Genomic DNA, 13,613 nt, shown 5'->3' with positions numbered 1-13,613 from the left:
ACTTTATATACAGGTCTACGTATGTTGAATAATCGTACCCAATCGTTAAAAGTAGAATTACCATACCTCTGTGTAAGTAATTCTCTAATTGGCTCGGCCAATTCTACAGCTTCTAACGGTTCCCATTCTATTACCCTAGGTACTTCAACAGCTTTAGAATGAAGAGTATGCAAGCCCCTTTGGTATTTTGGATAATCTATCCAACGTCTGTCTAATCTCAAGTTCGGGTGAGAATTTTCCACGTGCATATCTGAAAATGTCATAACTGGATGAGGTATATCTTGTTTGTAATAGTTATCAACATCCTGTTGTTCCGCATTCTCAGGAGGAGCAATGCGAGCTTGGAATGAAGATTCACCCCTTTCAGTCTGCAAAACACATCAAACAAATTTTTGTGCATCCAAATATGCATTAGTGTCAGCAAAATCATCAATCAAAATAATTACAATAACATGTTCAATTTATATCAAACTTATGCTTATTTTCATATTTTTATCAAATCTACACTTTTTCAAATAAGCATATACGAAATTGTTCGCTAAGTTCATAAGCATTCAACTGAAATAACATGTCAAAATAATCATTATTGGTAATTAAACAAGTTTCAAATGGCATTATCTCTCAAAAATCAAGTTCATGAATTTTAGACTTGAAAAAGTCCACTTTAATTCTCAAAAATCATGTTTAGGCTCAAAGTTTGGATCATTTAACTACCTAAACATGTTACACTACTTAATTTAGCAATAATTCATGACAAAAATCGGCCATAACCTGTTTATATCAAAAAGCCCCAAATTGCTCAAGAACACAAACCCTAGATTACTCAAAATTTGAAGTTTAAGGCTTCTAATCATGTTAAATAACATCAATCTAGGTTATACAAGCATAATATATAAGCAATTTAAGCATAATTACACTAAAAATCATCAAAATCGAATTGGGTATAAAATTGCTCAAGAACACTAAATTTTCAGATTAAATGGTGTTTTGGTGTAGAAATTTACCGTTTTCCTTGAGTAATTCCTTGATAGCATTCTTCTCAACATGATTTTGTGAAAGATTTGATGAAAAATGGCCAAAAATTGCGGATTTGTGTGTGTTTTTTCGGGTGTTTTTTACAGTAAAATGGGTGTTTTGTGTTGGTTACTGGTCTGTCTCGATCCCTTTTATTTTTTTTCTGGATTTTGAAATCTCCGCGAGTCGCGGTATATTTCCTCTTCAAACTCCGCGAGTCGCAGAGTTTGTATTATTTTTTTTTATAATAACTTAACTTATAAAACAATTAATTAATTAATTTTAAAATTTTATTTCCCTTGTTATTTAGGACGAGGTCGTTTCGAAACGATGTCCTAGTCCGTCCCTCGACAAAATTTTAAAATTTGTCAATTTAAAGCGCGGTTTTAAAAGCAAAGATTTTTGGGTTTTTTTAATGTTTTTGACATACTTTAATTCAATAAGATTAAAAATAATGATAATAAAAGTTCTCGTCCCTCCCTCGGGTAAAGCAATTTCGGTTCAAAGACCTAGTCTTCAACTCACGACGAATTTTAAAAATCATATTTTTAACTTAGCGAAATAAAGTAAATTTTTGTTTTTAAATTCACACCAAACTTAAATTTAAAATGCATAAAATAAAATAAAATATTCACACCAAACTTAATTAAAAATTCATATTAAAAATTCACACCAAACTTAAATTATATTTTTGTTTTTATATATACAAACTTATATTAAAAATATTAATTTTCCAAATATTTACAATTTTAAAAGTTTACAATATTTATTTAATATTAATTTATTAATTTTTTAAAAACATGGTAAAAATAAAATTAAAAATCTTTTTGGCTTTTATCCCACTTTAATCAATCAAATATTATCAAAAATATGCGCCCCTCTTTTCGGTAAAGTAATTTCGGTTTCATGACCTAATTTAACTCATGACGAATTTTTGAAATATTTTGAGTTGATTGATTAAAGATATTTATACCTTAAGAATAAACGTTAAATTTCGCAGTGATGTAATAAATTTTTGTATGATATCAATAATTTAGGTCGCAAGACCTAATTTCATCGAATACCAATTTAATACTTTATAGCGAACAAATTAGCGTTTATTATCAAAAGGTTAAAACTAAAAATAAAAATAAAAAAATAAAAACTGTACAAACTTACCTGTGAAATAGATTTCTTAGTGATATGTTCTAGCCCACTCATAAGATAGTCGGACTAATTGATTTTCCATGGCTACATAGGCGTAACCTCGAGCATTTAACGTTTTTTCTTCTAAACATATGAACGGTCCATCTCTGCATAAAGTAACAAATTCGGTATTTGAATAGGTTTGATTATTTGAGCATTTACCTTCGTGTGACCATTTTCCGCATTTGTGACATTTTTCAAGGTGTCGTGCTCTCCTTTTCGCTGCGGATTTTGATTTTTCTTTACCAAATTGTAACTTATTATCTTCGCATCTGGATTCTTTTCTTACTCCGTCCAATTTACCTCTGATTAATGATACTATTTCACTCGAAAGTGTGTCATTATTACGTTTAGTGATCAAAGCGTGTAGCATTAGACCATGGTTTAGTTCACAGGAAGTCTTCATTTCGTAAAAACCTAAAAAAAATAAAAATTCAGAATGGGGGGAGAAGACTAGTTCTTTAGGGTCTGCTAGGGAAAGACCATTCGGGTTCCATTTTCGAGAACTACAAGAAAACAGAAAATCTAACTCTAACAGAAATACAAAAACCTCCCTACACTTAGTTAAAATTGTGATTAACATTATTTTCAATTGAATCATCAACAACTTGTATATATTTGACTTTTACTTCAATCCATTTGTTGATTTCCTCCGTAACTTTCACAAATTCAACTTACATCGCCTTTTCTTTTGGCGATAAATTGGATACTAATCGGTTACATAACTTAAAGTTTCCTTTAATCTTAGCATCGTGAATCCGTTTATAAAGTTTCTTCGTTGAACTGTTAAAAATGGGTTCATCTAATTTCGTATCATCAACGGCATTCTTTGTGATTGGATCATCATTAAGTGTTTCTTCATCTTCCCCACACTTATGCATTTTTATTGGTCTAACAGTTTTAGTTGGTGGAGATCTAAACTTTCGGTTCACAAAGGTGATCGATGTATCACCATCCCTAAGTGTCATTTTACCTTCTCTTACATCAATGAATGCCTCGGTGGTTGCTAAAAATGGGCGACCTAGAATTAGAGGAATATCAAGATTTTCCTCCATATTAATCACTATGAAGTTTGCAACAAAGGTCAAACTTCTCACGTTAACAAGTAAATTATTTGCTATTCCAACCGGGTGTTTAATGGTTTGGTCAAATGATTGAACACCTATTTTGGTTGGTTTTAATTTACCCATGCTTAATCTTTTGTATAAGGAAAGAGGCATAATATTTGCACTTGCTCCTAAATCTGCGAGTCCATTATATACAGCACCATCATTAAGCAAGCAAGAAATGATAAATTCACTCGGGTCTCCTGCTTTAGTAAGTCGAGTTGGTTTGTAAACCTTTTACGGGTGTTCTTTTCTTGGTTCTTTCACTTCTATTTGAACTTCTTGTTCACATTTTTCTTCGTTTCTTGGAATGGGAGGTTTGTATAAGAATTCTTCTTCATCACTCAAATTTGACTCCTCCCTATATTCCAATTTTGATTTTTCATATGTTGTTGATAACATATTTATGTTTTCATTTTGAAGGTTTTCTTGGGTGGTGAAATTATGATTAACTTCATTGTCAACTTCCATCGGTCCATGTATGTAATGTTTAACTCTGTGACCATTAACTTTAAATTCAATCCCATTTGAATTTATTAATTCTACTGTTCCGTATGGGAAAACTCTTTTGACTATGAATGGTCCAGACCATCTTGATTTCAATTTTCCAGGAAATAGCTTGAATCGTGAATTGAAAAGAAGAACTCTGTCTCCTTCTTTGAATTCTTTTGAACTTCTGATTCTTTTATCATGCCATTTCTTCGTTCTTTCCTTATAGATTAAGGAATTTTCATATGCTTCATGTCTTAATTCTTCTAATTCGTTTAATTGACTTAACCGTAGACGTCCGGCTTCATGTAAATCAAGATTACATGTCTTCAAAGCCCAAAATGCTTTGTGTTCAATTTCTACTGGAAGATGACATGCTTTTCCGTAAACGAGTTTAAAAGGTGTGGTTCCAATTGGAGTTTTGTAGGCTGTTCTAAAAGCCCAGAGTGCATCCTCCAACTTAATGGACCATTCCTTCGGATTTGATCCTACGGTTTTCTCTAGAATACGTTTTAATGCTCGGTTGGTATTTTCAACTTGTCCACTTGTTTGTGGATGATATGCAGTGGAGATTTTATGAGTTACTCCATATCTTTTGAGAACTTTCTCAAGTTGATTATTACAGAAATGAGTTCCCCGATCACTTATTAAAGCTTTCGGTCTTCCAAACCTTGCAAAAAGACGTTTTAAAAAATTGACTACAACTCGTGCATCGTTAGTTGGGAGAGCTTGTGCTTCCGCCCATTTAGATACATAATCAATGGCTACGAGAATATAGAGATTATTATGAGATTTCGGAAATGGACCCATAAAGTCAATACCCCAAATGTCAAATACTTCACATACTTGAATGACATTTTGTGGCATTTCATCACGTTAACTTATTTTTCTGGCCCTTTGACAAGCATCACAGGATTTGCAAAGAAGGTGTGCGTCTTTGTAAATTGTAGGCCAATAGAATCCAGCATCATAAACTTTTCTTGCTGTTAGTTGAGGCTCATAATGCCCTCCTGTTGGTCCTGTGTGACAATGGTTTAAGATTTTACTAGCTTCATCTCCGAATACACATCGGCGTATTATTCCATCGGGACAACTTTTAAACAAATGTGGATCTTCCCAGAAATAGTGTTTTATATCACTGAAGAATTTCTTTCGTTTTTGGTACGATAATCCTTTCTCAAGGAATCCACATACTAAGTAGTTTGCATAGTCTGCAAACTATGGTATTTCATTATAATCTATCTTCAATAGATATTCATCAGGAAAGTTGTCTTGTATGGCCGATTCATTTAGAACTTCTAATTCGGGATTTTCAAGACGAGAAAGATGATCAGCGGCGAGATTTTCTGCTCCTCTTTTATCTCGGATTTCAATATCGAATTCTTGTAAGAGTAAGATCCAACGGATTAATCTTGGTTTAGCATCTTGTTTTGAAAATAGGTATCTAAGAGCAGAATGGTCGGTATAGACCACCGTTTTTGCTAGAACGAGATATGAACGAAATTTGTCAAAAGCAAAGACAATAGCAAGGAGTTCTTTTTCAGTAGTTGTGTAGTTCGTTTGTGCTCCTTGTAACGTCTTACTAGCATAATATATAGGTTGAAATCGTTTTTCAATCCTTTGACCTAAAACGGCTCCCATTGCAAAATCACTTGCATTGCACATTAGTTCAAACGGTAGATTCCAATTTGGTGTTATCATGATCGGCGCATTAGTGAGTTTCTCTTTAAGAATATTAAAAGATTTAATACATTCATCTGAAAAGATGAATGGAGCATCCTTTTCTAGGAGTTTATTCATAGGAGTGGCAATTTTAGAAAAATCTTTTATAAAACGTCGGTAAAAACCGGCATGCCCTAGAAAACTCCTAACTCCTCTAACATTGGTGGGATGTGGAAGTTTAGCAATTACATCTACTTTAGCTCTATCCACTTCAATTCCTTCCTTTGAGATTTTATGACCAAGAACGATGCCTTCTTTAACCATGAAATGGCATTTCTCCCAATTAAGTACTAGATTTGATTGTTCGCATCTAATAAGCATTCGTTCAAGATTAACTAGACATAATTCAAATGTATCACCGAAGACTGAAAAGTCATCCATGAAAACTTCCATGCATTCTTCTATCATGTCGTGAAAAATCGCCATCATGCACCTTTGAAAGGTTGCAGGGGCGTTACAAAGTCCAAATGGCATGCGTTTGTAAGCAAAAGTACCATAAGGGCACGTGAATGTGGTTTTCTCTTGGTCCTCGGGTGCTACTGGAATTTGAAAATATCCGGAAAAACCATCAAGAAAACAATAGTAACTATTTCCAGCTAACCTTTCCAACATTTGATCAATAAAAGGTAAGGGAAAGTGATCTTTTCTGGTGGCGTCATTTAATTTTCTATAATCAATACATACACGCCATCCTGTTACAGTCCTAGTAGGAATAAGCACATTTTTCTCATTTGTAATGACAGTCATGCCACCCTTCTTAGGCACGCATTGAACTGGGCTTACCCATGGACTATCAGAAATTGGATAAATTAAACCTGCATCTAGCAGTTTAATAATTTCTTTCTTAACAGCATCTTACATATTAGAATTTAGTCTTCGTTGGCGTTGCACATACGTTTTATGACCTTCTTCCATAAGGATTTTATGTGTGCAATACGAAGGACTTATTCCTTTAATATCATGAATTTTCCATGCAATGGCTGGTTTATGAGCTTTCAACACAGAAATGAGTTGTGATTTCTCATTTTCAGTAAGAGAAGACGATATTATTACAGGTAATTCAGATTCACCATGTAAATAAGCGTATTCCAAATGGTTTGGAAGTGGCTTTAACTCTAATTTCGGAGGTTATTCTATCGATGATTTATATCGATATCTGTCTTCTTCTTTTAGCATTTGAATTTCTTCTGTTGTTGGTTCATATCCATTAGCTATTAGTGTAGCTACCATTTCAGTTTCATCAATTGGTTCAGTTCCTTCTCCTAAAGAACATTCTCCCGTTCCTTGTAATTCTGGAAATTCTTCTAACAATTCTGCATGTGAATCTATAGTTTGAATATAATAGCATGTATCATCTGCAGATTATGGTTGTTGCATAGCTCTATCAACTGAAAAGGTAACACTCTCGTCCTCTATACTTAGGGTCAGTTTCTTACCGAACACGGCTATCATTGCTTTAGCCGTGTTTAAGAATGGTCTTCCTAATATGAGAGGAACTTGAGAATCTTCTTTCATGTCCAGAACAACAAAATCTACTGGAAATACTAAAGTACCAACTTTAACTAGCATGTTCTCCATTATCCCTCTAGGATATTTTATTGATCTATCGGCTAGTTGTATGCTTATTCTTGTTAGTTTCAATTCTCCAAGGTCTAGTTTAGCGTATAGTGAATACGGCATTAAATTTATACTAGCACCTAAATCTGCCAATGCTTCTATTGAACTAAGACTACCCAGAAAACATGGAATTGTGAAACTTCCTGGATCAGATAATTTTTCTGGTATCTTATTCAACAGCACTGCAGAACAATTAGCATTCATAGTAACGGCCGAGAGTTCTTTCATTTTCTTTCTATTTGTGATTAGATCTTTCAGAAATTTTGCATATCTAGGCATTCCTGAAATTACATCGATGAAAGGAAGATTTACATTTATCTGTTTAAACATATCCAAGAATTTGGATTGCTCGGCTTCAAGTTTCTCTTTTTTCATTTTACTCGGGTAAGGAAGTGGTGGTTGGTATGGTTTAACATAAGGTTTAGCCTTAACTGTGTTATCTTCATTAACCTTTTCAACTACCGGTTCTTTTTCCTTATCTTGATCAGGTTGTGGTTTTTGTGGAGTAGGAATAGCTTCATCAGAAATTACATGTATTTCAGGTGGTTTAAGTGTTGTACCACTTCTTGTGGTAATGGCTTTAGCTGTTTCATTCCGGGGGTTAGCATTTGTATCACTAGGTAAACTTCCTGGTTTTCTTTCACCTATTAACCTTGCTAGGTTACTTACTTCTTGTTCCAAATTTTGAATAGAAGCTTGTTGATTTCTAAATGCTTGAGCATTTTGTTCATTGGTTTGTTTCTGAGATGTGAAAAACTGCGTTTGAGATTCAACTAGCTTCGTCATCATATCTTCTAAATTCGGCTTTTTATCATCGGTTTGTGGTGGTTTGTTTTGAAAATTAGGTCTTTGCTGGTTGTAAGTATTGTTGGATACTTGTTGATTGCTAGGACCTTGTTGGTTGTTGTATGGAATATTTCAGTTATAATTCTGGTTTTGATTGTAAATTGATCTTGGCGGTTGATAATTATTCTGATAATTATTTCCAGGCTTTTGGTTTATGTATGAAATATTCTCTCTTTGTTCCATTGTTAGCTCAATACTAAGACAATATTTTGTCAAATGTGGTCCTCCACACTACTCACAACTAATTCGTATTGAGTGTATATCTTTAGTCATCTTTTCCATTCGTCTCTCGACAGCATCTATCTTTGCGGAAATGGAATCTAAGTCATGGCTAGAATCGGCTCTAGCTGCTTTAGATGATCTAACGATATCTTTTTCTTGGTGCCACTCATGTGAGTGGGAAGCAGTGTTATCAATAATTTTGTAAGCATCAGTTTCGGTTTTCTTCATAATGGAACCACCAGCTGCTATATCTATGTCTTTTCTTGTAGTGATGTCACATCCTTGGTAGAACATTTGTACTATTTAACAGGTGTCTAAACTATGTTGCGGACATCCTCTTAATAACTTTCTAAATCTGGTCCATGCCTCATATAGAGTTTCGTTTGGTTTCTGTGTGAACGTAACAATTTCTTCTTGAAGTCTTACGGCTTTAGATGCCGGAAAGAATTGTTTAAGAAATTTTTCAACTAAAACGTCCCATGTATCAATCGCCCCTTCAGGTAACGATTCCAACCAATCTTTGGCTTCTCCCTTTAAAGTCCAGGGAAATAACATGAGATATATCTGTTCATCTTCAACTTCTCGGATTTTAAATAGTGTGCAGATCCTATTAAAGGTACAAATATGTTCATTTGGATATTACTTCGGTGCACCACTAAATTGGCATTGATTAGTCACCATATGTAGAATTTGTCCTTTGATTTCATAATCTGGCGCATTAATGTCTGGATGAGTAATTGCGTGACCTTGGCCAGTGCGTTTAGCTCGCATTCGGTCTTCCATACTTAAAGGTTCCAGATTCTCCATAATTGAATTTGTTGAATCTGAATCACTAGAGGATTCTGATTTAATGGTTCGTTCCTCAACAATCTCTGTTTGAATGATTGGTGGTTCCGGAGGAAAAATTAATGGTTCAGGATCTATGAATTGTCCCTGAATATTCTCCGGATTCTCAATTGTGAGGTCGGGTTCAAAAAATGGATTATCGGAAATTTGAATTGGAGTACTTGGTCGACTGGATGACGATTCTAAAGAAAAATCAACGGCGGCAATATTAGCTAGATGTCTTGATCGAGTTACAGGTGGTGAACGTACAAAAGGTGGTGAACGTCTTGCTCGGTCCATTCACTGAATATCCTATTAGTTTTTAAAAGGAAAGAAAAATTATATAAGTTATCCAATTAATAGACTTTTCTGATTTTGCCCACATTTCGAATAGCCAAAAGATGCAGCAGAGGGGCAGGATTCGTTTGGTCTCAATATAATTGAGTACTGTTTGGCTCCAATAACCCGGTCTACGTACAAATCCAACTATTACTACGAACCAGAAAATTTTGATGTCTATCAATTTAACCACTTAAAATAAATTTTCTTAATTTTAAGAAATTTAGATAAGAAGTAGAATAAAATTCTAAGTCCTAAAACTAGAATGGCGAGAAATAAGAAAGAAAAAGATTGCGCGTTGAAAAATGTCGAAAAATAAAAGGGTTGAAAAATAAAAGGCGTCGAAAAATAAGAAAGAAAAAGAGTGACTTATAAAACTTTAAAACACTCGACTAACCTAACCTTATTACTATCACTAACTTAAAATTAAAATTGCAAATTGAGATTACTAATTGGAGTGATAATTGATACATAGGTAAAAGGCGTCGAAAAATAAAAATAAGAAAGTAGCGCGTTGAAACTTAAAAAAAGAACTAAAAACTAAGAATTAAAAGTTGCGTCTAAAAATATTAAAGCTTGAAAGTAAAACTATATCCCAAATGGCAATAACTTAAAAAGGTACTAAAACTTAAAAAGGCGTCGCAAAATTCTAAAGCACCTAAATCTTAGTCTAAAGAGAAAGCACTTAAGGAATTTTACGGCAAAGCCTAAAAATCTAGAAATAAAAATAATAATGGCAAAAACTATAACTTAAAACTAAAAATGAGCGAAAAATACAAAAATTACGCTAAAACAAATAAAAAGGGACAAAATATAAAAATATACTAAAAGTTGTAAAAATTACAATTTTTATAAAAATATTAATTTTATATTATTTATTTTATAAAACTATTAATTTTATAAAATAATTAAACTAATTAAACTTAAAATACAAATTAAATAAATAAAACTAAATTAAATACTAAATTAATTAAATATTTAACCCTAAATACAATTTAATTAATAATAATAAATAATTCTCTGTAATTAATGCAGATTAGGGTTTCTGTGTGGCCCATGTCAGACGGCTCCGCGAGTCGCGGTACACCTGGCAACAAACTCCGCGAGTCGCGGAATTCGAAATTTCAGATTAGGTGAATTCGTTTGACAGGTTTCGTAATTTTTTTTTATTTTCTGTTTTAATAATTAAATAAAATATTTATATAAATTAAATAAAAACTTATGTTTTAAAAACTAAAATAAAAATAGAAATACTTTATAATTTTATAAAAATCTTAAAAATAGATTTATATATATATTTTTTTCGTTTTTTTCGGTTTTTTTTTTAAATAAAAACAAAATATTTAAATTAGACTTATATTTTTATAAAATAAAAATAAAGAAACTTTATAAAACTTAAATATTTAACAAACTCTTAAAAATATTTATATTTTTGTTTTTCTTTTTATATTTTCGAATATTTAAAACGTATTTTTACAAAAACGTATTTTTATAAAAGTAAACTAAAAATAAAAATATTTTTTTTATATTAGCGTTGCGCTTCCGGGTTTTAAGCTAGATTGGTCCCCGGCAGCGGCGCCAAAAATACTTGATAGTTAAAGCTAAGGGGTATAAAATACTATTAAATTTTACAAGGAAATACTATTAAATACGATACAATTTTACACAAGATATTTATTTATTTACAGAATGGATATACTTAAACCTTGCTACAACACTTATAGGCAGTGTACCTAATCGTACAGTAGTGTAGTTTTTAGTAAGTCCGGTTCGTTCCACAGGGAAAAATCTTTAAACAAAGCTTAACGCTATATTAGTTTTAATTTATAAAAATACAAATATATATAAGTAATATTATTATTATAAAGGGGGTTTTTACCGTTTAATAACCGGTTTGTCGATTTTAAAAACTTTAGTCGCAGTTAAAACCTAATGTAAAATATTAAAAATAAATATAACTTAATTTAAAGCGTAAAGTAAATAACGATAACGAAATTGCGATAAATAAAAGTGCGATAAAATAAAATTGCGATAATTAAAAAGTACGATAATTAAGTGCAATTAAATACAATAACAATAAATAAAAGTACGATAATTAGAAGTGCAATTAAATATAAAAATAAAGGAATTATGCTTATTTAAACTTCCGTAATCATGATGTTTGACGTGTTGATTTTAGTTTATTCCCATGGGTTAATTGTTCTTTGTCCTGGATTATTTAATATGTCCATACGGATTTGTCCATAATAGTCCATCAGTCATAAATATAAAGAGCGAAAGCCTTCGTCAAATTATTCTTATTTCCGAAGTCAAATATTCCAACTAATTGGGGATTCGAATTGTAACAAGGTTTTAATACTTTGTTTAATGAATTCACCAGGTTATCGACTACGTGTAAACCAAGGTTTTACTACTTTATTAACAATTACACCAATTACACCAATTACCCTTGAATGTAATTCACCCCTGTTTCAACAAGTCTATTAACTATTAATCCAGTTCCGTGTCCGGTAAAATGAATAATTATTGGTATTTATAGATATCCCGCCCACCGTACCCAGTCAAGCGTATGTGGTTATATATAAATACGTCAAATTATAAGTTTGTATATTAAATTAACAAGGTATTGTTTAGTTAATATAAAACCCATTAATAGCCCATAGTCTAATTTCCACAAGTGTCGTTCTTTTATCCAAACCCCAATTATGGTACAAAGCCCAATTACCCAATTTTAATATTTTTAGCCCAACATCATGATTACTTCGGTATTAAATAAGCATAATAATAACTTAGCTACGAGACATTAAATTAAAAAGGTTGAACATAACTTACAATGATTAAAAATAGCGTAGCGTTACACGGACAGAATTTCGACTTACACCCTTACAACATTCGCTAACATACCCTTATTATTAGGATTTAAAATTAAAATTAAAATTAAAATATAAATTATATATATATATATATATCGTATAATATAGATAGAGAGATTGATATTTTGGATATTTTTTTACGATCAGAATGCGCGAGCTTTATAGGCAGTTTCAGAATTTGGGGCTCCGCGACTCGCGGCATTTTTCCCCTTCAAACTCCGCGAGTCGCGGAGTTTGATTTTACAGCTCACTCCATTTTGGATCCTTTCTTGCCGACGGTTTTTAAATATAATATAATATATATATTAATTTTAAGAATTAATTATATATTATATTATATTCATGTGCATAGTTGACTTGTAATTTTTAGTCCGTTGCGTCGAGCGTTGAGAGTTGACTCTGGTCCCGATTCCGGATTTTCGAACGTCCTTGCGTACAATTTAATATCTTGTACTTTACGTTTTGAATTTTGTACTTTTGTAATTCAGAGACGTTTCTTATCAATAATTGGAACCTCTTTGATTGTATTGTGTACTTTTGAGCTTTTTGGTCATTTGCGTCTTCAATTCGTCGAATCTATCTTTTGTCTTCACCTTTTATTATTTAAACGAAAATTACTTGTAAACAGAATAGTTGCAACTAAAAGCTTGTCTTTCTTGAGGGATAATTCTATGAAATATATGTTCGTTTTTAGCATTATCAAAGCCCACCCTACTTATCTTAATGGATTAATTAAGAGCCCAACTTTATGTTAATGGCTTATTAAACTTAATCAAGGATTAATTAGTGGGGAATCTAGTTACTTGTATCTTTACACCTTGTTCCCATAACCATTTAGCTTTATTTCTTCTTCTAGCTCTCACCACCTCCCAACACAAGAAAGTGAACCATTGACCCTTCCCCATTTGGCCTTAGGCCGTAAGTTTTGATGCGGGGAGGGAGAGATCAAGTTTATTTCTTGGTTACTTATTTGCTAGTTCCCATTTCTTTTTTACACACATAATACTTGCAACTCCTTTTTCTCTCATTTTCTCTCAATTTTGTAAGTAACATGAACTAAATTCTTCTTCTTTCTTTCTTTCTTTAAAAACCGAATTATATACATACATATCATCATCATTTGCTTGTTTTGATTACTTGTTCTTTGTTGTTGATTACTTACTTGTTGTTTATCTTTGTTAAAGATCAAGTTCTATAACTTGTATCTTCATCTAATATTGGTTACTTTCATCTTTTGTTGTAAAGAACCAAGAACAAAGAATCTAAACTTTCTAGTTTATAGTTCTACACTTAATGTTTTAAAGATTTAAAGTTCATGAGTTGTAAAAACCATACTTGTGTTCATGATGTAAACTTAAGGTTTACTTTCTTAAAG

At 32.1% G+C, this 13,613-nt stretch overlaps 1 non-coding gene across 1 annotated transcript; it reads left to right on the top strand.

Moving 5' to 3' along the window:
* Positions 1 to 8,517: 8,517 nt before the first annotated feature.
* LOC139879132 (small nucleolar RNA R71) lies at positions 8,518 to 8,624 on the top strand. The gene has a single exon (XR_011769985.1). It is a non-coding gene; the product is annotated as a small nucleolar RNA R71 (small nucleolar RNA).
* Positions 8,625 to 13,613: the final 4,989 nt, after the last annotated feature.

Source organism: Rutidosis leptorrhynchoides, chromosome 11 (assembly GCF_046630445.1).
Source record: "Rutidosis leptorrhynchoides isolate AG116_Rl617_1_P2 chromosome 11, CSIRO_AGI_Rlap_v1, whole genome shotgun sequence".
Classification (NCBI taxonomy): Eukaryota; Viridiplantae; Streptophyta; class Magnoliopsida; order Asterales; family Asteraceae; genus Rutidosis; species Rutidosis leptorrhynchoides.
Note: the sequence above shows the minus strand (reverse complement) of the source record. Positions and strands in the feature narration are given on the sequence as shown.